Genomic DNA, 22,097 nt, shown 5'->3' with positions numbered 1-22,097 from the left:
CAATTAATGTTTTGATTCAAAAATTTCAAGTTTGTTACTTACTTATTAAGAAAGATTCAAACTTTAAGTTCTAGAATCATATCTTGTGATTTTTTGTGAATCAAGTCATTAATTGTGATTTCAAAAATCAAATCTTTTTTCAAAACTAATTTCAATCATATCTTTTCAAAAATATCTTTCTATCTTATCTTTTTCAAAATCATATCTCTTTCAAAAATTTGATTTCAAAATATCTTTTCTAACTTCCTAACTTCTTATCTTTTCAAAATTTGTTTCAACTAACTAACTAACTTTTTGTTTGTTTCTTATCCTTTTCAAAACTACCCAACTAACTCTCTCTCTCTAATTTTCGAAAATATCTTCCCTCTTTTTCAAAATTTCTTTTTAATTAACTAATTATTTTAATTTATGATTGTAATTTTCGAAAAATTACTATCCTTTTTCAAAAAAACTATTTTCGAAAATCACTAACTCTTTTTCAAAAATAATTTTCGAAAATTCTCCCCCTCTCTCATCTCATTCTAATTATTTATTCATCTACTAACTTCTCTTCATCTCACAACACTACTCCAATCCTCACCTTTGTGCTTGGATTCTCCATTCTCCCCTTCTTTACATTACATTCTTTGCTTACACAAGGGAATCTCTATACTGTGACATAGAGGATTCCTCTTCTTTTCTTGTTCTCTTCTCTTTCTTATGAGCAGGATCAAGGAAAAAGGCATTCTTGTTGAAGCTGATCCAGAACCTGAAAGGACTTTGAAGAGGAAACTAAGAGAAGCCAAATTACAACAATCCAGAAGCAACCTTATTGAAAATTTCGAACAAGTAAAGGAGATGGCAGCCGAACCCAACAACAATAATGCAAGGAGAATGCTTGGTGACTTTACTGCACCTAATTCCAATTTACATGGAAGAAGCATCTCCATTCCTGCCATTGGAGCAAACAACTTTGAGCTGAAACCTCAGCTAGTTTCTCTGATGCAGCAGAACTGCAAGTTTCATGGACTTCCATCTGAAGATCCTTTTCAGTTCTTAACTGAATTCTTGCAGATATGTGATACTGTTAAGACTAATGGAGTAGATCCTGACGTCTACAGGCTCATGCTTTTCCCTTTTGCTGTAAGAGACAGAGCTAGAGTGTGGTTGAACTCTCAACCCAGAGATAGCCTGAACTCTTGGGATAAGCTGGTCACGGCTTTCTTAGCCAAGTTCTTTCCTCCTCAAAAGCTGAGCAAGCTTAGAGTGGATGTTCAAACCTTCAGACAGAAAGAAGGTGAATCCCTCTATGAAGCCTGGAAAAGATACAAACAGCTGATCAAAAAGTGTCCTTCTGACATGCTTTCAGAATGGACCATCCTGGATATATTCTATGATGGTTTATCTGAGCTATCAAAGATGTCATTGGATACTTCTGCAGGTGGATCCATTCACCTAAATAAAACGCCTGCAGAAGCTCAAGAACTCATTGACATGGTTGCTAATAACCAGTTTATGTACACTTCTGAGAGGAATCATGTGAGTAATGGGACGCCTATGAAGAAGGGAGTTCTTGAAATTGATACTCTGAATGCCATATTGGCTCAGAATAAAATATTGACTCAGCAAGTCAATATGATTTCTCAGAGTCTGAATGGAATGCAAGCTGCATCCAACAGTACTCAAGAGGCATCTTCTGAGGAAGAAGCTTATGATCCTGAGAACCCTGCAATAGCAGAGTTAAAATACTTGGGTGAACCATATGGAAACACCTACAATCCATCATGGAAAAATCACCCAAATCTCTCATGGAAGGATCAAAAGCCTCAACAAGGCTTTAATAATGGTGGAAGAAACAGATTTAGCAATAGTAAGCCTTTTCCATCATCCACTCAGCAGCAGACAGAGAATTCTGAGCAGAATCCATCTAGCTTAGCAAATTTAGTCTCTGATCTATCTAAGGTCACTGTGAGTTTCATGAATGAAACAAGGTCTTCTATTAGAAATTTGGAAGCACAAGTGGGCCAGCTGAGTAAAAGGATCACTGAAATCCCTCCTAATACTCTCCCAAGCAATACAGAAGAGAATCCAAAAGGAGAGTGCAAGGCCATTGAATTAATTACCATGGCCGAACCCACAAGAGAGGAGAAGGACGTAAATCCCAAGGAAGAAGACCTCCTGGGACATCCAGTGATCAATAAGGAGCTTCCCTCTGAGGAACCAAAGGACTCTGAGGCTCATCTAGAGACCATAGAGATTCCATTGAACCTCCTTATGCCATTCATGAGCTCTGATGAGTACTCCTCTTCTGAAGAGAATGAGGATGTTACTGAAGAACAAGCTGCCAAGTTCCTTGGTGCAATCATGAAGTTGAATGCCAAATTATTTGGCATTGAAACTTGGGAAGATGAACCTCCCTTGTTCACCAATGAACTAAATGATGTGGATCAACTGACATTGCCTCAGAAGAAACAGGATCCTGGAAAGTTCTTAATACCTTGCACCATAGGCACCATGATCTTTAAAGCTCTGTGTGACCTGGGTTCAGGGATAATCCTCATGCCCCTCTCTGTAGTAGAGAAACTGGGAATCTATGGGGTGCAAGCTGCTAAAATCTCATTAGAGATGGCAGACAATTCAAGAAAACAGGCTTATGGACAAGTAGAGGACGTGTTAGTAAAGGTTGAAGGCCTTTACATCCCTGCTGATTTCATAGTCCTGGATACTGGAAAAGAAGAGGATGAATCCATCAACCTAGGAAGACCTTTCCTAGCCACAGCAAGAGCTGTGATTGATGTGGACAGAGGAGAATTGATCCTTCAATTAAATGAGGATAACCTTGTGTTTACAACTCAAGGATCTCTCTCTGCATCCATGGAGAGGAAGAATAAAAAGCTTCTCTCAAAGCAGAGTCAACCAAAGCCCCCACAGTCAAACTCTAAGTTTGGTGTTGGGAGGCCACAACCAAACTCTAAGTTTGGTGTCAAACCCCCATATCCAAACTCTAAGTTTGGTATTGGGAGGTCTCAACAAAGCTCTGCACATCTGTGAGGCTCCATGAGAGCCCACTGTCAAGCTATTGACATTAAAGAAGCGCTTGTTGGGAGGCAACCCAATGTTTATTTATCTAATTTTATTTTTGTTTTTCATGTTTTCTTAGGTTCATGATCATGTGGAGTCACAAAATAAACGAAAAATTTAGAAACAGAATCAAAAACAGCGGAAGAAAAATCACACCCTGGAGGAAGCACCTGTCTGGCGTTCAACGCCAGAACAGAGCATGGTTCTGGTGCTGAACGCCCAAAATGGGCAGCATCTGGGCGCTGAACGCCAGAATTGCACCTTGGAGAGGAGCTGGCGCTGAACGCCCAGAACAAGCATGGTTCTGGCGTTCAACGCCAGAAATGGGCAACAAATGGGCGTTGAACGCCCAAAATGGGCACCAACCTGGCGCTGAACGCCCAGAGTTGTGTGCAAGGGCATTTTACATGCCTAATTTGGTGCAAGGTTGTAAATCCTTGAACACCTCAGGATCTGTGGACCCCACAGGATCATCTCAGGATCTGTGGATCCCACAGGATCCCCACCTACCTCCACTCACTCTCTTCTCTCTTCTCAATCACCCTCTATTCCCAATAAACACTCTTCCCCAACACCCTTCACCTATCACCTCCATCCCTCTTCCCTATTAACCCTTCACCACTCACAATCACCCACTCTTCCCCATAAACCTACCCAATAAACTCCACCTACCTTCAAAATTCAAAATCAATTTCCCACCCAAACCCCCCTAAATGGCCGAACTTACCCCCTCCCTTCCCTATATAAAGCCTTCCATTCTTCTTCATTTTCACACAACATAACCCTCTCTTTCCCTTCTTGGCCGAAACACACCTCCCCCATCTTCTCCATATTTTCTTCTTCTTCATCTAATTCTTTCTTTTCTTGCTCGAGGGTGAGCAATATTCTAAGTTTGGTGTGCTAAAAGCATAAGCTTTTTGTTTTTCCATTACCATTGATGGCACCTAAGACCGGAGAATCCTCTAGAAAAGGTAAAGGGAAGACAAAATCTTCCACTTCCAAGTCATGGGAGATGGAAAGATTCATCTCCAAAGCTCATCAAGACCACTTCTATGATGTTGTGGTCAAGAAGAAGGTGATCCCTGAAGTCCCTTTCAAACTCAAGAGGCGCAGGAAGCTCATCACCATGAGATCCCGGAGATGCCTCAAATGCATTTTCCTCCACAAAACTATTGGGAGAAAATCAACACCTCCCTAGGAGAATTAAGTTCCAACATGGGACAACTAAGGGTGGAACATCAAGAGCACTCCATCATCCTTCATGAAATAAGAGAAGATCAAAAAGCAATGAGGGAGGAGCAACAAAGACAAGGAAGAGACATAGAAGAGCTCAAGGACATCATTGGTTCCTCAAGAAGAAAACGCCACCATCACTAAGGTGGACTCATTCCTTGTTCTTACATTCTCTGTTTTTCGTTTTCTATGTTAAGTGCTTATCTGTGTTTGTGTCTTCATTACATGATCATTAGTAGTTAGTAACTTTGTCTTAAAGTTATGAATGTCCTATGAATCCATCACCTCTCTTAAATGAAAAATGTTTTAATTCAAAAGAACAAGAAGTACATGAGTTTCGAATTTATCCTTGAACTTAGTTTAATTATATTGATGTGGTGACAATGCTTCTTGTTTTCTGAATGAATGCCTGAACAGTGCATATGTCTTTTGAAGTTGTTGTTTAAGAATGTTAAATATGTTGGCTCTTGAAAGAATGATGACAAGGAGACATGTTATTTGATAATCTGAAAAATCATAAAAATGATTCTTGAAGCAAGAAAAAGCAGCAAAGAACAAAGCTTGCAGAAAAAAAAAAGGCAAAAAAAAAATAGAAAGAAAAAGAAAAAGCAAGCAGAAAAAGCCAAAGCTCTTAAAACCAAGAGGCAAGAGCAAAAAGCCAATAACCCTTAAAACCAAAAGGCAAGGGCAAATAAAAAGGATCCTAAGGCTTTGAGCATCAGTGGATAGGAGGGCCTAAAGGAATAAAATCCTGGTCTAAGCGGCTAAACCAAGCTGTCCCTAACCATGTGCTTGTGGCGTGTAGGTGTCAAGTGAAAACTTGAGACTGAGCGGTTAAAGTCAAGGTCCAAAGCAAAAAAACAGTGTGCTTAAGAACCCTGGACACCTCTAATTGGGGACTTTAGCAAAGCTGAGTCACAATCTGAAAAGGTTCACCCAATTATGTGTCTGTGGCATTTATGTATCCGGTGGTAATACTGGAAAACAAAGTGCTTAGGGCCACGGCCAAGACTCATAAAGAAGCTGTGTTCAAGAATCTTCATACTTAACTAGGAGAGTCAATAACACTATCTGAACTCTGAGTTCCTATAGAAGCCAATCATTCTGAACTTCAATGGATAAAGTGAGATGCCAAAACTATTCAAGAGGCAAAAAGCTACAAGTCCCGCTCATCTGATTGGAGCTATGTTTCATTGATAGTTTGGAATTTATAGTATATTCTCTTCTTTTTATTCTACTTGATTTTCAGTTGCTTGGGGACAAGCAACAATTTAAGTTTGGTGTTGTGATGAGCGGATAATTTATACGCTTTTTGGCATTGTTTTTAGTATGTTTTTAGTAGAATCTAGTTACTTTTAGGGATGTTTTCATTAGTTTTTATGCTAAATTCACATTTCTGGACTTTACTATGAGTTTGTGTGTTTTTCTGTGATTTTAGGTATTTTCTGGCTGAAATTGAGGGACTTGAGCAAAAATCAGATTCAGAGGTTGAAGAAGGACTGTTGATGCTGTTGGATTCTGACCTCCCTGCACTCAAAATGGATTTTCTGGAGCTACAGAACTTAAAATGGCGCACTTCTAATTGCGTTGGAAAGTAGACATCCAGGGCTTTCCAGCAATATATAATAGTTCATACTTTGCTCAAGTTTAGACGACGCAAACTGGCGTTCAACACCAGCTCTCTGCCCAATTCTGGCGTTCAGCGCCAGAAACAAGTTGCAAAGTGGAGTTCAACGCCCAAACTGGCACAAAAGCTGGCGTTCAATTCCAGAAAGAGCCTTTGCACATGTAACATTCAAGCTCAGCCCAAGCACACACCAAGTGGGCCCTGGAAGTGGATTTATGCATCAATTACTTACTTTTGAATGTGGGGGTTCAACACCAAACTTAGAGTTTGGTTGTGGCCTCCCAACACCAAACTTAGAGTTTGACTGTCGGGGCTTTGGTTGACTTGCAGTGAGAGAAGCTTTTCATGCTTCCTCTCCATGGTTACAGAAGGAGATCCTTGAGTTTTAAACATAAGGTTGTCCTCATTCAGTTGAAGGACCAACTCTCCTCTGTTCACGTCAATCACAGCTATTGCTGTGGCTAGGAAGGATCTTCAAAGGATAATGGATTCATCCTCATCCTTCCCAGTGTCTAGGATTATGAAATCAGCAGGGATGTAAAGGCCTTCAACCTTTACTAACACGTCCTCTACTTGTCTGTAAGCCTATTTTCTTGAGTTGTCTGCCATCTCTAATGAGATTCTGGCAACTTGCACCTCAAAGATCCCAAGTTTTTCCATTACAGAGAGTGGCATTAAGTTTATTCCTGACCCTAGGTCACACAGAGCCTTCTCAAAGGTCATGGTGCCTATGTTACAGGGAATTAGGAATTTACCAGGATCCTGTTTCTTTTGAGGTAATTTCTTCCTATCCAATGCATTTAGTTCATTGGTGAGCAAGGGAGGTTCATCTTTCCAAGTCTCATTACCAAATAATTTGGCATTCAGCTTCATGATTGCACCAAGGTACTTAGCAACTTGCTCTTCAGTGACGTCTTCATTCTCTTCAGAAGAAGAATACTCATCAGAGCTCATAAAGGGCAGAAGGAGGTTCAATGGAATCTCTATGGTCTCTAGATGAGCCTCAGATTCCTTTGTTTCCTCAAAGGGAAACTCCTTATTGGTCATTGAGCGTCCCAGGAGGTCTTCCTCACTAGGATTCATGTCCTCCTCCTCCCTTATAGGTTCAGCCATGATGGTCAAATCAATGGCCTTGCACTCTCTCTTTGGATTTTCTTCTGTATTACTTGGGAGAGTACTAGGAGGAGTTTCAGTGACTCTTTTACTCAGCTGGCCCACTTGTGCCTCCAAATTTCTAATGGAGGACCTTGTTTCATTCATGAAATTTAGAGTGGCCTTAGATAGATCAGAGACTATATTTGCTAAGCTAGATAGATTCTGCTCAGAATTCTCTGTCTGTTGCTGAGTGGATGATAGAAAAGGCTTGCTATTGCTAAACCTATTTCTTCCACCATTATTAAATCCTTGTTGAGGCTTTTATTGATCCTTCCAGGAAAAATTTGGATGATTTCTCCATGAGGAATTATAGGTGTTTCCATAGGGTTCACCCATGTAATTCACCTCTGCTATTGCAGGGTTCTCAAGATCATAAGCTTCTTCTTCAGAAGATGCTTCTATAGTACTGTTCGATGATTCCTTCAATCCATTCAGACTCTGAGAGATCATATTCACTTGCTGAGTCAATATTTTGTTTTGAGCCAACATGGCATTCAGAGTATCAATTTCAAGAACTCCCTTCCTCTGAGGCGTCCCATTACTCACAGGATTCCTTTCAGAAGTGTACATGAACTGGTTCTTTGCAGCCATGTCAATGAGTTCCTGAGCTTCTGCAGGCATTTTCTTTAGGTGAATGGATCTACCTGCAGAATGGTCCAATGACATCTTAGATAATTCAGACAGACCATCATAGAATATATCCAGGATGGTCCATTCTGAAAGCATGTCAGATGGACACTTTTTGGTCAGTTGCTTGTATCTCTCCCAAGCTTCATAGAGGGATTCACCTTCTTTTTATCTGAAGGTTTGAACATCCACTCTAAGCTTGCTAAGCTTTTGAGGAGGAAAGAACTTGGCTAAGAAAGCCGTGACCAGCTTATCCCAAGAGTTCAGGCTATCCTTAGGTTGAGAGTCCAACCATATTCTAGCTCTGTCTCTTACAGCAAACGGGAAAAGCATAAGCCTGTAGACCTCGGAGTCAACCCCATTGGTCTTAACAGTATCACAGATCTGCAAGAATTCAGTTAAGAACTGAAAAGGATCTTCTGATGGAAGTCAATGAAACTTGCAGTTCTGTTGCATCAGAGAAACTAATTAAGGCTTTAGCTCAAAATTGTTTGCTCCAATGGCAGGGATTGAGATGCTTCTTCCATGTAACTTGGAATTTGGTGCAGTAAAGTCACCAAGCATCTTCCTTGCATTGTTATTATTTTCGGCCATGTCTCCTTCTTTTTCAAAAATTTTTGTCAGATTTTCTCCAGAGAGTTGTGCTTTAGCTTCCCTTAGCTTCCTCTTCAGAGTCCTTTCAGGTTCAGGATCAGCTTCAACAAGAATGTTCTTATCCTTGTTCCTGCTCATATGAAAAGGAAGAAAATAGAAAAGAAGAGGAATCCTCTATGTCACAGTATAGAGATTCCTTTATGTGAGTAGAAGAAGAAAAGAAATCCGAATACAGAAAGAGGGAGAAGGTTCGAATTTTTAAGGAGAAGAGAATTATTAGTAGATAAATAAATAATTAGAATGAGGTGAGAGAGTGGAATTTTCGAAAATTACATAAAATAAAATAGAAATATTTTTGTTTTTAATTTAAAATCAAAGTTAAAATTCAAAAATTAAAAAGAAAGATGAAATTAAATTAAATTTAAAACAATTAATTAATTAAAAAGGAATTTTGAAAAAGAGGAAGGTGATTTTCGAAAATTAGAGAGAGAAAGTTAGTTAGGTAGTTTTGAAAAAGATAAGAATCAAACAAAAAGTTAAGTGGTTAATTGAAAAGATTTGAAAATCAAATTTTGAAAAGATAAGAAGTTAGAAAAGAAGTTAGAAAAGATTTTGAAATTGATTTTGAAAAATATGTGATTGAAACTTATTTTGAAAAATATTTGAAAAAGAAATTTAAAAAAAAAAGATTTGATTTTGAAAATTAAAGTTTATTACTTGACTAACAAGAAACTAAAAAGATATGATTTAAAATTTAAAGATTGAACCTTTCTTACTAGGTAAGTAACAAACTTAAAATTTTTTTAATCAATCACATTAATTGTTAGTAAAGATTTTGAAATTATGAAACAAAATAAGAAAAAGATTTTTGAGAATAAATTGAAATTTTCGAAAATATAAAAGAAAAAGTGAAAAAGATTTGATTTTTGAAAAAGTTTTGAAAAAGATAGAATTTTTAAATTGAAAATTTGATTTGACTCATAAGAAACAACTAGATTTTAAAATTTTTTTGAAAAAGTCAAGTCAAATATTCGAATTTTATGAGAAGAAAAGGGAAAGATATTTTTTTAATTTTTGAATTTTTAATGAAGAAAGAGAAAAACATCAAAAAGACTCAATGTATAAAAATTTTGGATCAAAACAAATGATGCATGCAAGAACACTATGAATGTCAAGATGAACACCAGAACACTTTGAATGTCAAGATGAACACCAAGAACTTATTTTTGAAAATTTTTAAGAAAAGAAAAACATGCAAGACACCAAACATAGAAATTTTCAATGTTGAGACATTAATAATTCAAAAATGCATATGAAAAACATGAAAAGACACAAAACATAAAAATGCAAAGATCAAACAAAGCAAATCATCAAGAACAACTTGAATATTATGAAGAACACCATGCATGAGTTTTCAAAAATTTTAATGAAATTAAAAATATGCAATTGACACCAAACTTAAAAATTGACAGAAGACTCAAACAAGAAACATTGAATATTTTTGGTTTTATGATTTTATTAATTTCTTTTTTTGGATTTTTTTTTGAAAATTAATTTTGAAAAAGAAAATAAGGATTTCGAAAATTTTTAATAGGAATTCCAGGAATCTTGCAATGTTAGTCTAAAGCTCCAGTCCATGAATTAGACATGGCTCACTAGCCAGCAAAGCTTTCAGTGAAAGCTCTGGTCCAAAACACTAGACATGGCCAATGGCCAGCCAAGCTTCAGCAGATACAAATCAGACATACAATAGCTGATACTTCATTCAACTTGCTTCTGTGCTAATGAGTGGAAGCCTCGGTCCAAAAGAATTAGACATGACTTTACAGCCAGCCAGGCTTCAACATGTTTCATAAAACTCTAGAATTCATTCTTAAAAATTCTGAAGAACATAAAATTATTTTTTTTTGAAGATTTTTCGAAAATAAAAATAATAAAAACAAAAAGCTTAAAATTAAAATAAAATTACCTAATCTGAGCAACAAGATGAACCGTCAGTTTTGCAAACTCGAACAATCCCCGACAACGGCGCCAAAAACTTGGTGCACGAAATTGTGATCATCAACAATGGCGCCAAAGACTTGGTTCTCTCAAACGTGAATCACACTTTGTCACAACTTCGCACAACTAACCAGCAAGTGCACTGGGTCATCCAAGTAATAAAGCTTACGTGAGTAAGGGTCGATCCCACGGAGATTGTCGGCTTGAAGCAAGCTATGGTCACCTTATAAATCTCAGTCAAGTGAATTCAAATGGTTATAGAGTTTTAATAATTAAAAGATAAATAAAACGTAAAATAGGATAGAAATACTTATGTAATTCATTGGTGAGAATTTCAGATAAGCGTATGGAGATGCTTTTGTTCCTCCTAAACCTCTACTTTCGTGCTGTCTTGATCCAATCATTCCTACTCCTTTCCATGGCAAGCGTTATGTAGGGCATCACCATCGTCAATGGCTACATCCTATCCTCACAGTGAAAATGGTCCAAAATGCGCTGTCACCGCACGGCTATTCATCTGTCGGTTCTCGATCATACTGGAATAGGATTCAGTAATCCTTTTGCGTCTGTCACTATGCCCAGCACTCATGAGTTTGAAGCTCGTTACAGCCATCCCTTCCCGGATCCTACTCGGAATACCACATATAAGGTTTAGACTTTTCGGATCTCAAGAATGGCCGCCAATAATTCTAGCCTATACCACGAAGACTCTGATCTCATGGAATGAAAGGCTCGGTTGTCAGGCGAGGCAACCATGCGTCATGAACTAGAAGGCTAAGAGATATGCACTTAAGCGATTGCAAGTAGAACGGAGGTGGTTGTCAAGCACGCGTTCCTGGGTGAGAATGATGATGAATGTCACGAATCATCACCTTCCTCAGGTTGAAGAACAAGTGTATATCTTAGATAAGAAATAGGCTTGAGTTGAATAGAAAAACAATAGTACTTTGCATTAATTCATGAGGAACAACAGAGCTCCACACCTTAATCTATGGTGTGTAGAAACTCTGCGGTTGAAAATACATAAGAACAAGGTCCAGGCATGGCCGAGAGGCCAGCCTCCATAAATGTCTAAGATAGCATAAAACTGATCAAAGATCAGACGAAGGTGATCCAAAGATGTGAATACAATAGTAAAAAGTCCTATTTATACTAAACTAGTTACTAGGGTTTACAGAAATGAGTAAATGATGCAGAAATCCACTTTCGGGGCCCACTTGGTCTGTGCTTGGGCTGAGCATTGAAGCTTTCACGTGTAGAGGTCTTCCTTGGAGTTGAACGCCAGTTTGTAACCTGTTTCTGGCGTTTAACTCTGCTTTGCAACCTGTTTCTGGCGTTTAACTCCAGAATAGGGCAGAGAGCTGGTGTTGAACGCCAGTTTGCGTCATCTAAACTCGGACAAAGTATGAACTATTATATATTGCTGGAAAGCCCTGGATGTCTACTTTCCAACGCAATTGAGAGCGCGCCATTTGGAGTTATGTAGCTCTAGAAAATTCACATTGCGTGTAGGGAGGTCACAATCCAACAACATCTGCAGTCCTTCTTCAACCTCTGAATCTGATTTTTGCTCAAGTCCCTCAATTTCAGCCAGAAAATACCTGAAATCACAGAAAAATACACAAACTCATAGTAAAGTCTATAAATGTGATTTTTATTTAAAAACTAATAAAATTATACTAAAAACTAACAAAATCATATTAAAAACTATGTAAAAACAATGCCAAAAAGCGTATAAATTATCCGCTCATCACAGGCTCGGAGGGGATGTCTTTGCCGGATCAGATCATCAACTTTAAGTTCTTATAGCATCGCTTACTGCGATGCTCCATACGATCCAGGCGTGCGAAGAGTCGGTGCACGAGGTGATAGATGGGCTCGGGAGCAGGTGATCGGCCTTTTCCTGCAGGGTAAAATTCTTTTTCTGCCAGGGATCATCATGGAGGATATCCAAAATGGAGGTAGCGAATTCTCCTCTTTTCCTTTTTCCTGTGGTTTCCTTGCCTTTTCCTTTGCTTTTAGGGTTAGACATCCTGAAAAGTAGAAGTTCCAGGATACAGTTTAAGAATTAAAGCAGGAAAATAGGTAAGTAAATAGGATTTTATCGATATAAGCATAGAGTGGCAAAAGAGCAATATAAGCATGGAGTGAGTTAAATAAATGTAAAATATTGGAATGTATGCAAGTTAAAAGTTGGAGAATAGAAATCACAATCCAAAATCTTATGATATGCAGAATTCTTTGTTAATTAGGAACAACAGTAATCATGCCTTGAAAAGGGTGAAAACAGTTAGGTAAAAACCAAAAGAAAAGTTAGAAATTTAAAGCAGTTAGGAGTTAAAAAGTGAAGTTAAAGTAAGTGGCATGGGAATGTGGTTCTAGTTAACAGAAATTGCACATACTTGAATAACAAGTAACTCACATGCAAGTAAATATTGCAGATTATTGATGATTAGTCATAGAAAAGAATTGCAAAATGAAAGTGTAATCATCAATAATGTTATTTAATGAATAAGGGAATCAGAAAGAAAAAAAAAGCTAGCCCGTGCAATCATGAATTAGTTTGGTTGAAACCAATTAGTGCAAAACTTAAAATTTCCAAAACAAATTCATGAATGGGATTTGAGTGAAACAAGGTGCTATAAAAAATTAGGTAGCATTTCGGCTAAAAATTGAACATTACCGGGTAATAAACAGCAACAAAAACAGTTCATAGGGTAATAAAGTAGTGCAAAAAAGAGTAACAGTAATTCACATGAAATTAGAATAAACAAACTCAATCTGCATTAAGGAATAGTAAAGAACAGCATATGAACAGCATTGTCATCACAGCAAATTCAAAACTGCGAAAAAGATAAAACAAGTAACAAGAACGGCACAATTATCAGCCCTAAATCCACTAACCACATCCTAGCAACCTAACCACCTAAAATCCACTACGATCATGCATCTTTAACTATCCTAATTTGAACATAATTTGAAAAACTAACTAACTAACTTGGAAGGGAATCGGTGTTCGGCATAACCTGGTGGGCAGCGGCACAAAGATTGAACTCAGAGAGATGGTAGTGGGTCGGGTGGTTGACACGGCGGTGCTGGTGGTTTCGCGGTGGTGGCAGGGCTGCGAGGCGACTTTGTCCTTGGCAGCAGTAGGGGTTGGCAGGGGGAGAGGGGAGAAGAGAGGAAGGGGGCGAGGAGGGTGAGTGTTATGGGGGTGGTGGTGGTCGGCCGGAGGTTCTGGGAGGTGGCGGCGGCGCTGGGACGGCTCGATGACGGGGTGGGGGTCATGGAGGGGGAAGAGTGGTGGAGGCGGAAGAAGGGGAAAAGAAGAGATCGGGGGGGTGGTTCGACTAGGGCTGGCGCGATGGCCTGGGTTGGCAACGGTGGTGATATGGTGGTTGGGAGATGGTGGTGATATGGTGGTTGGGGAGGGAAGAAGAGAGAGTGCAAAGGGGGAGGGGGTTTGGGACACAAAAGGGTTAGGGTTTCGTGTGGGTTGGGTTAGTGGATTCAAATCCACGCGGACGCGTGGGTCACGCGATCGCGTGATTGAGGGATAATGAAAGGATGCGTACACGTGGGGCACGCATACGCGTCGCTCAGATTTGTGCTAAATGCACAATTCCAGCGTCGTTTTGGCGCAACTCTCTGTTTCCATGTAGGGGGCTAAGATTTCCATGCGACGCATACGCGTCGCCTACGCTTTCGCGTGGTGTGTGTGAAGTGAAAGTGACGCGTTCGCGTCACTGACGCGAACGCGTGGCCCAATTTGTGCCTAACACACAACAGCCGCACGATTCCAGCCCAACTTTCTGGGCGTTGGATGTTTGACGCCGATTTGCAATCGATGCTCACGCGTGGCCCATAAGCACGCGTGAGTGATGAGCGGATAATTTATAAGCTTTTTGGCATTGTTTTTACATAGTTTTCAGTATGATTTAGTTAGTTTTTAGTATATTTTTATTAGTTTCTAAATAAAAATCACATTTCTGGACTTTACTATGAGTTTGTGTATTTTTCTGTGATTTCAGGTAATTTCTAGCTGAAATTGAGGGACTTGAGCAAAAATCAGATTCAGAGGTTGAAGAAGGACTGCAGATGTTGTTTGATTCTGACCTCCCTACACTCAAAGTTGATTTTCTGGAGCTACAGGGGTCCAAATGGCGCGCTCTCAATTGCGTTGGAAAGTACACATCCAGGGCTTTCCAGTAATATATAATAGTCTATGCTTTGTCTAAGTTTAGATGATACAAACTGGCATTCAACGCTTATTCCTATTCTAAGATATTCATTCGCACCCAAGAACATGATTAATGTGATGATTATGTGACGCTCATCACCATTCTCACCTATGAACGCGTGCCTGACAACCACTTTCGTTCTACATGTAGACGAGACAGAATGAGTATCTCTTAGATATCTAATACAGGGACCAAGTCCGAGATATTAGAGTCTTCGTGGTATAAGTTAGAACCCATGGATGGCCATTCCTGAGATCTGGAAAGTCTAAACCTTGTCTATGGTATTTCGAGTAAGATCTGGGAAGAGATGGCTGTGACGAGCTTCAAACTCGCAAGTGCTGGGCGTAGTGACAGATGCAAAAGGATAGTAAATCCTATTCCAGTATGATCGAGAACCGACAGATGATTAGCCATGCAGTGACAGCGCATTGGACCATTTTCACAGAGAGGACGGGATGTAGCCATTGACAACGGTGATGCCCAACATACAGCTTGCCATGGAAAGGAGTAGGAATAATTGGATGAAGACAGCAGGAAAGCAGAGGTTCAGAAGGAACGAAAGCATCTCTATACGCTTATCTGAAAATCTCACCAATGAATTACATAAGTATCTCTATCCTAGTTTATATTTTAATTATGTTTTAATTATCAATTCTCTATAACCATTTGAATCCGCCTGACTGAGATTTACAAGGTGACCATAGCTTGCTACAAGCCGACAATCTCCGTGGGATCGACCCTTACTCACGTAAGGTTTATCACTTGGACGACCCAATGCACTTGATGGTTAGTTGTGCGAAGTTGTGACAAAGTGTGATTCACGTTTGAGAGCACCAAGTCTTTGGCGCCATTGTTGATGATCGCAATTTCGTGCACCATGTTTTTGGCGCCGTTGCCGGGGATTGTTCGAGTTTGGACAACTGACGGTTCATCTTGTTCCTCAAATTAGGTAATTTTATTTTAATTTTAAGCTTTTTATTTCTTATTTTCGAAAAATACAAAAAAAATTTCTTCTTTTTTGTTCTTCCCAAAGTAATTTTCGAAAAATCCAAAAAAAAATTTATAAAATCATAAAACCAAAAATAATTTTGTGTTTCTTGTTTGAGTCTTGTGTCAATTTTTAAGTTTGGTGTCAATTGCATATTTTTATTTTTTCTTAAGATTTTCGAAAACTCATGCATGGTGTTCTTCATAATCTTCAAAGTGTTCTTGATGAATTTCTTTGTGTGATCTTTTCATTTTTATGTTTTGTGTCTTTTCTTATTTTTCATATGCATTCTTGCATTCATAGTGTCTAAAAATTAAAAATTTCTAAGTTTGGTGTCTTGCATGTCTTTTCTTTTCTTAAAAATTTTCAAAAATAAGTCATGATGTTCATCTTGATCTTCAAAGTGTTCTTGGTGTTCATCTTGACATTCATAGTGTTCTTGCATGCATCATTTGTTTTGATCCAAAATTTTCATGTATTGAGTCTTTTTGATGTTTTTCTCTTTCTTTATTAAAAATTCAAAAATCAAAAAAATATCTTTCCCTTTTCTTCTCATAAGATTCGAAAATTTGAGTTGACTTTTTCAAAAAATTTTTAAAATCTAGTTGTTTCTTATGAGTCAAATCAAATTTTCAATTTAAAAATTCTATCCTTTTCAAAAATCAAATCTTTTTCATTTTTTCTTTCATAATTTCGAAATTTTCAAAATTTATTTTTAAAATCTTTTTCTTATTTCCATTTCATATTTTCGAAATTAATGCTAATAATTAATGTGATTGATTCAAAAATTTTAAGTTTGTTACTTGCCTAGTAAGAAAGGTTCAATCTTTAAATTTTAAAATCATATCTTTTTTTTGTTTCTTGTTAGTCAAGTAATCAACTTTAATTTTCAAAATCAAATCTTTTTAAATTTCCTTTTCAAATCTTTTTCAATTTAAGTTTCAATAATATCTTTTTCAAAATTAATTTCAAAATCTTTTCTAACTTCTTATCTTTTCAAAATTAAATTTCAAATCCTTTCCAACTAATCCTATCTTTTTGTTTCAATCATATCTTTTTCAAAACTACCTAACTAACTCTCTCTCTAATTTTCGAAAATCACCTTCCCACTTTTTCAAAATTTCTTTTTAATTATCTATTTATTTTAAATTTTAATTTGATTTAATTATATTTTTCTTAAATTTTCAAATTTTTATTTTAAATTCAATTTAAAAACAAAAATATTTTTATTTTAATTTATTTAATTTTCGAATTCTCTCATCTCTCATCCCCTTCTGTTTATTTATTCATCTACTAACACCCCTCTTTCACCCAAGAATTCGAACTCATTCCTCTCCCTTGTGACAAAAGAAATCTCTATACTGTGACATAGAGGATTTCATATTTTCTGTTCTCTTCTTTTTCATATGAGTAGGAACAAGGATAAGAACATTCTTGTTGAAGCTGATCCTGAACCTGAAAGGACTCTGAAAAGGAAGCTAAGGGAAGCTAAAGCACAACTCTTTGGAGAAAATCTGACAGAAATTTTCGAAAAAGAAGGAGACATGGCCAAAAATAATAACAATGCAAGGAAGATGCTTGGTGACTTCACTGCACCAAATTCCAATTTACATGGAAGAAACATCTCAATCCCTACAATTGGAGCAAACAACTTTGAGCTGAAACCTCAATTAGTTTCTCTAATGCAATAGAACTACAAGTTTTATGGACTTCCATCAGAAGATCCTTTTCAGTTCTTAACTGAATTCTTGTAGATCTGTGATACTATTAAGACTAATGGGGTTGATCCCGAGGTCTACAGGCTTATGCTTTTCCCGTTTTCTGTAAGAGACAGAGCTAGAATATGGTTGGACTCTCAACCTAAGGATAGCCTGAACTCTTGGGATATGCTGGTCACGACTTTCTTAGCCAAGTTCTTTCCTCCTCAAAAGCTTAGCAAGCTTAGAGTGGATGTTCAAACATTCAAACAGAAGGAAGGTGAATCCCTCTATGAAGTTTGGGAGAGATACAAGGAACTGACCAAAAAGTGTCCTTCTGACATGCTTTCAGAATGGACCATCCTGGATATATTCTATGATGGTCTGTCTGAATTATCTAGATGTCATTGGACCATTCTGCAGGTTGATCCATTCACCTAAAGAAAACGCCTGCAGAAGCTCAAGAACTCATTGACATGGTTGCAAATAACCATTTCATGTACACTTCTGAAAGGAATCCTATGAATAATGGGACGCCTATGAGGAAGGGAGTTCTTGAAATTGATACTCTGAATGCCATATTGGCTCAGAATAAAATATTGACTCAGCAAGTCAATATGATCTCTTAGAGTCTGAATGGATTGAACGAATCATCCAATAGTACTATAGAGGCATCTTCTGAAGAAGAAGCTTATGATCCTGAGAACCCTGCAATAGCAGAGGTGAGTTACATGGGTGAACCCTATGGAAACACCTATAATCCCTCATGGAGAAATCATCCAAATTTCTCATGGAAGGATCAACTAAAGCCTCAACAAGGCTTTAATAATGGTGGAAGAAATAGGTTTAGCAATAGCAAACCTTTTCCATCATCCACTCAGCAACAGACAGAGAATTCTGAGCAGAACCCATCTAGCTTAGCAAATATAGTCTCTGATCTATCTAAGGCCACTTTATGTTTCATGAATGAAACAAGGTCCTCCATTAGAAATTTGGAGGCACAAGTGGGCCAGATGAGTAAAAGAGTCACTGAAACTCCTCTTAGTACTCTCCCAAGCAATACAGAAGAAAATCCAAAGAGAGAGTGCAAGGCCATTGATTTGACCATCATGGCCGAACCTACAAGGGAGGAGAAGGACGTGAATCCTAGTGAGGATGACCTCCTGGGACGCTCAGTGACCAATAAGGAGTTTCCCTTTGAGGAACCAAAGGAATATGAGGCTCATCTAGAGACCATAGAGATTCCATTGAACCTCCTTCTGCCCTTTCATAAGCTCTGATGAGTATTCTTCTTCTGAAGAGAATGAAGATGTCACTGAAGAGCAAGTTGCTAAGTACCTTGGTGCAATCATGAAGCTGAATGCCAAATTATTTGGTAATGAGACTTAGGAAGATGAACCTCCCTTGCTCACCAACGAACTAAATGCATTGGATAGGCAGAAATTACCTCAAAAGAAATAGGATCCTGAAAAATTCTTAATACCCTGTACCATAGGCACCATGACCTTTGAGAAGGCTCTGTGTGACCTGGGGTTAGGAATAAACTTAATGCCGCTCTCTGTAATGGAGAAACTTGGGATCTTTGAGGTGCAAGCTGCCAGAATCTCATTAGAGATGGCAGACAACTCAAGAAAACAGGCTTATGGACAAGTAGAGGACGTGTTAGTAAAGGTTGAAGGCCTTTACATCCCTGCTGATTTCATAATCCTAGACACTGGGAAGGATGAGGATGAATCCATCATCCTTGGAAGACCCTTCCTAGCCACAGCAAGAGCTATGATTGATGTGGACAGAGGAAAGTTGGTCCTTCAACTTAATGAGGACAACCTTGTGTTTAAAACTCAAGGATCTCCTTTTGTAACCATGGAGATTAAGCATAAAAAGCTTCTCTTACTGCAGAGTCAACCAAAGCCCCCACAGTCAAACTCTAAGTTTGGTTTTGGAGGCCACAACCAAAATCTAAGTTTGGTGTTGAACCCCCACATTCAAACTCTAAGTTTGGTGTTGAGAGGTTCCAACTATGCTCTGAATATCTGGGAGGCTCCATGAGAGCTCACTGTCAAGCTATTGACATTAAAGAAGCGCTTGTTGGGAGGCAACCCAATGTTATTTAATCATATCTATTTTATTTTCTTTTTGTTATTTCGTGTTTTATTAGGTTGATGATCTTGTGAAGTCACAAAAACTACTGAAAAATAAAAAATAGAATGAAAAATAGCATTAAAAATAGCACACCCTGGAGGAGGAGCATTCTGGCGTTTAAACGCCAGAAACAAGCATCTATCTGCCGTTTAACACCAGAAACAAGCACCAAGCTGGCGTTTAACGCCAGAAACAGGCTACATTTGGGCGTTTAACACCAGAAATAGGCAGCAGTCTGGCGTTAAATGCCAGGATTGCACAGCAAGGGCATTTTACACGCCTAATTAGAGCAAGGATGTTAAGTCCTTGACCCCACTTGATCTGTGGACCCCACAGGATCCCCTCAGGATCTGTGGACCCTATAGGATCTCCTCAGGATCTGTGGATCCCACAGGATTCCCACCACTTCTTCTCTCATTTTCACACCTTTTCATAACTCTCTTCCCCAAATACCCTTCACCAAACACCTCAATCACTCTTCCCCATCATCTCTTCCCCATAAACCCCACCTACACCAACCCACTCAAATTCAAACCATTCACACACCTCCATCTCCTCCATTTTCTTCTTCTTCTACTCACTTCTTTCTTTTTTTGCTCGAGGACGAGCAAACCTTCTAAGTTTGGTGTGGTAAAAGCATTGCTTTTTGTTTTTCCATAACCATTTATGGAACCTAAGGCCAGAGAAACCTCTAGAAAGAGGAAAGGGAAGACAAAAGCTTCCACCTCCGAGTCATGGAAGATGGAGAGATTCATCTCAAGGGTCCATAGCTCAGTAGTAAAGCATTTGACTGCACAACAAGAGAGTCCACTCATGGACCTCAACAAGAGAATGAGGAATTCCCTTACCAAAAAATCCCTGAGATGCCTCAAGGGATACATTTTCCTCCACACAACTATTGGGAGCAACTAAGGATAGGAGCACCAAAATCACTAGGGATAAAGCAACAAAGACAAAGAAGAGACATAGAGGAGCTCAAGAACACCATTGGAAGAAGACGCCACCCTCACTAAGGTGGACCCGTTCCTTAATCTCCTTATTCTTATTCTTCTGTTTTTCGTTTTATGCCTCATGTTTATTTATGTTTGTGTCTTATTACATGATCACTAGTGTCTAAGTGTCTATGCCTTAAAGTTATGAATGTCCTATGAATCCATCACCTCTCTTAAATGAAAAAAGTTCTAAAAAACAAAAGAACAAGAAGAACAGGGTTTCGAATTCATCCTTAAAACTAGTTTAATTATTTTGATGTGGTGACAAGAGCAAAAAGCCAATAGCCCTTAAAACCAAAAGGAAAGGGTAATAAAAAGGATCCAAGGCTTTGAGCATCAGTGGATAGGAGGGCCTAAAGGAATAAAATCCTGGCCTAAGTGGCTAACCAAGCTGTCCCTAACCATGTGCTTGCGGCGTGAAGGTGTCAAGTGAAAACTTGGGACTGAGCGGTTAAAGTCGAGGTCCAAAGCAAAAGAAGAGTGTGCTTAAGAATCCTGGACACCTCTAATTGGGGACTTTAGCAAAGCTGAGTCACAATCTGAAAAGGTTCACCCAGTTTTGTGTCTGTGGCATTTATGTATCCGGTGGTAATACTGGAAAACAAAGTTCTTAGGGCCACGGCCAAGACTCATAAAGTAGCTGTGTTCAAGAATCAACATACTGAACTAGGAGAATCAATAACACTATCTGAATTCTATGTTCCTATAGATGCCAATCATTCTGAACTTCAAGGGATAAAGTGAGATGCCAAAACTATTCAAGAGGCAAAAAGCTAATAGTCCCGCTCATCCAATCGGAGCTAAGTTTCATTGATATTTTGGAATATATAGTATATTCTCTTCTTTTTATCCTATTTTGATTTTCAGTTGCTTGGGGACAAGCAACAATTTAAGTTTGGTGTTGTGATGAGCGGATAATTTATACGCTTTTTGGCATTGTATTTACATAGTTTTCAGTATGATTTAGTTAGTTTTTAGTATATTTTTATTAGTTTTTAAATAAAAATTATATTTCTGGATTTTACTATGAGTTTGTGTGTTTTTATGTGATTTCAGGTAATTTCTGGCTGAAATTGAGGGACTTGAGCTAAAATCAGATTCAGAGGTTGAAGAAGGACTGCAGATGCTGTTGGATTCTGACCTCCCTGCAATCAAAGTGGATTTTCTGGAGCTACAGAAGTCCAAATGGCGCGTCCTTAATCGCGTCGGAAAGTAGACATCCAGAGCTTTCCAGCAATATATAATAGTCCATACTTTGCACGAATTTAGATGATGCAAACTGGCGTTCAACGCCAGCTCTCTGCCTTATTCTGGAGTTAAACACCAGAAACAGGTTGCAAAGCAGAGTTAAACGCCAGAAATAGGTTACAAACTGGCGTTTAACTCCAAGAAAGACCTCTACACATGAAAGCTTTAATGCTCAGCCCAAGCACACACCAAGTGGGCCCGGAAGTGGATTTCTGCATCATTTACCTATTTTTGTAAACCCTAGTAACTAGTTTAGTATAAATAGGACTTTTTACTATTGTATTTACATCTTTTGGATCATCTTTGGATTATCTTTTGATCCTTTGATCACATTTTGGGGGCTGGCCATTCGGCCATGCCTAGACCTTGTTCTTATGTATTTTCAATGGTAGAGTTTCTACACACCATAGATTAAGGTGTGGAGCTCTGCTCTTCCTTGAGTATTAATGCAAAGTACTACTATTTTTCTATTCAATTCAAGCTTATTCCTAT

At 38.4% G+C, this 22,097-nt stretch overlaps 1 non-coding gene across 1 annotated transcript; it reads right to left on the bottom strand.

Annotated features, from left to right (window-relative positions):
* Positions 1 to 17,463: 17,463 nt before the first annotated feature.
* On the bottom strand, positions 17,464 to 17,571 carry LOC148553299 (small nucleolar RNA R71). The gene has a single exon (XR_015892775.1). It is a non-coding gene; the product is annotated as a small nucleolar RNA R71 (small nucleolar RNA).
* Positions 17,572 to 22,097: the final 4,526 nt, after the last annotated feature.

The sequence above is a fragment of the Arachis ipaensis genome, chromosome B7 (genome assembly GCF_059453495.1).
Source record: "Arachis ipaensis isolate K30076 ecotype BB chromosome B7, ASM5945349v1, whole genome shotgun sequence".
Taxonomy (NCBI): Eukaryota; Viridiplantae; Streptophyta; class Magnoliopsida; order Fabales; family Fabaceae; genus Arachis; species Arachis ipaensis.
The sequence above is the reverse complement of the archived record's forward strand: the minus strand, read 5'-3'. Positions and strand labels throughout refer to the sequence as shown.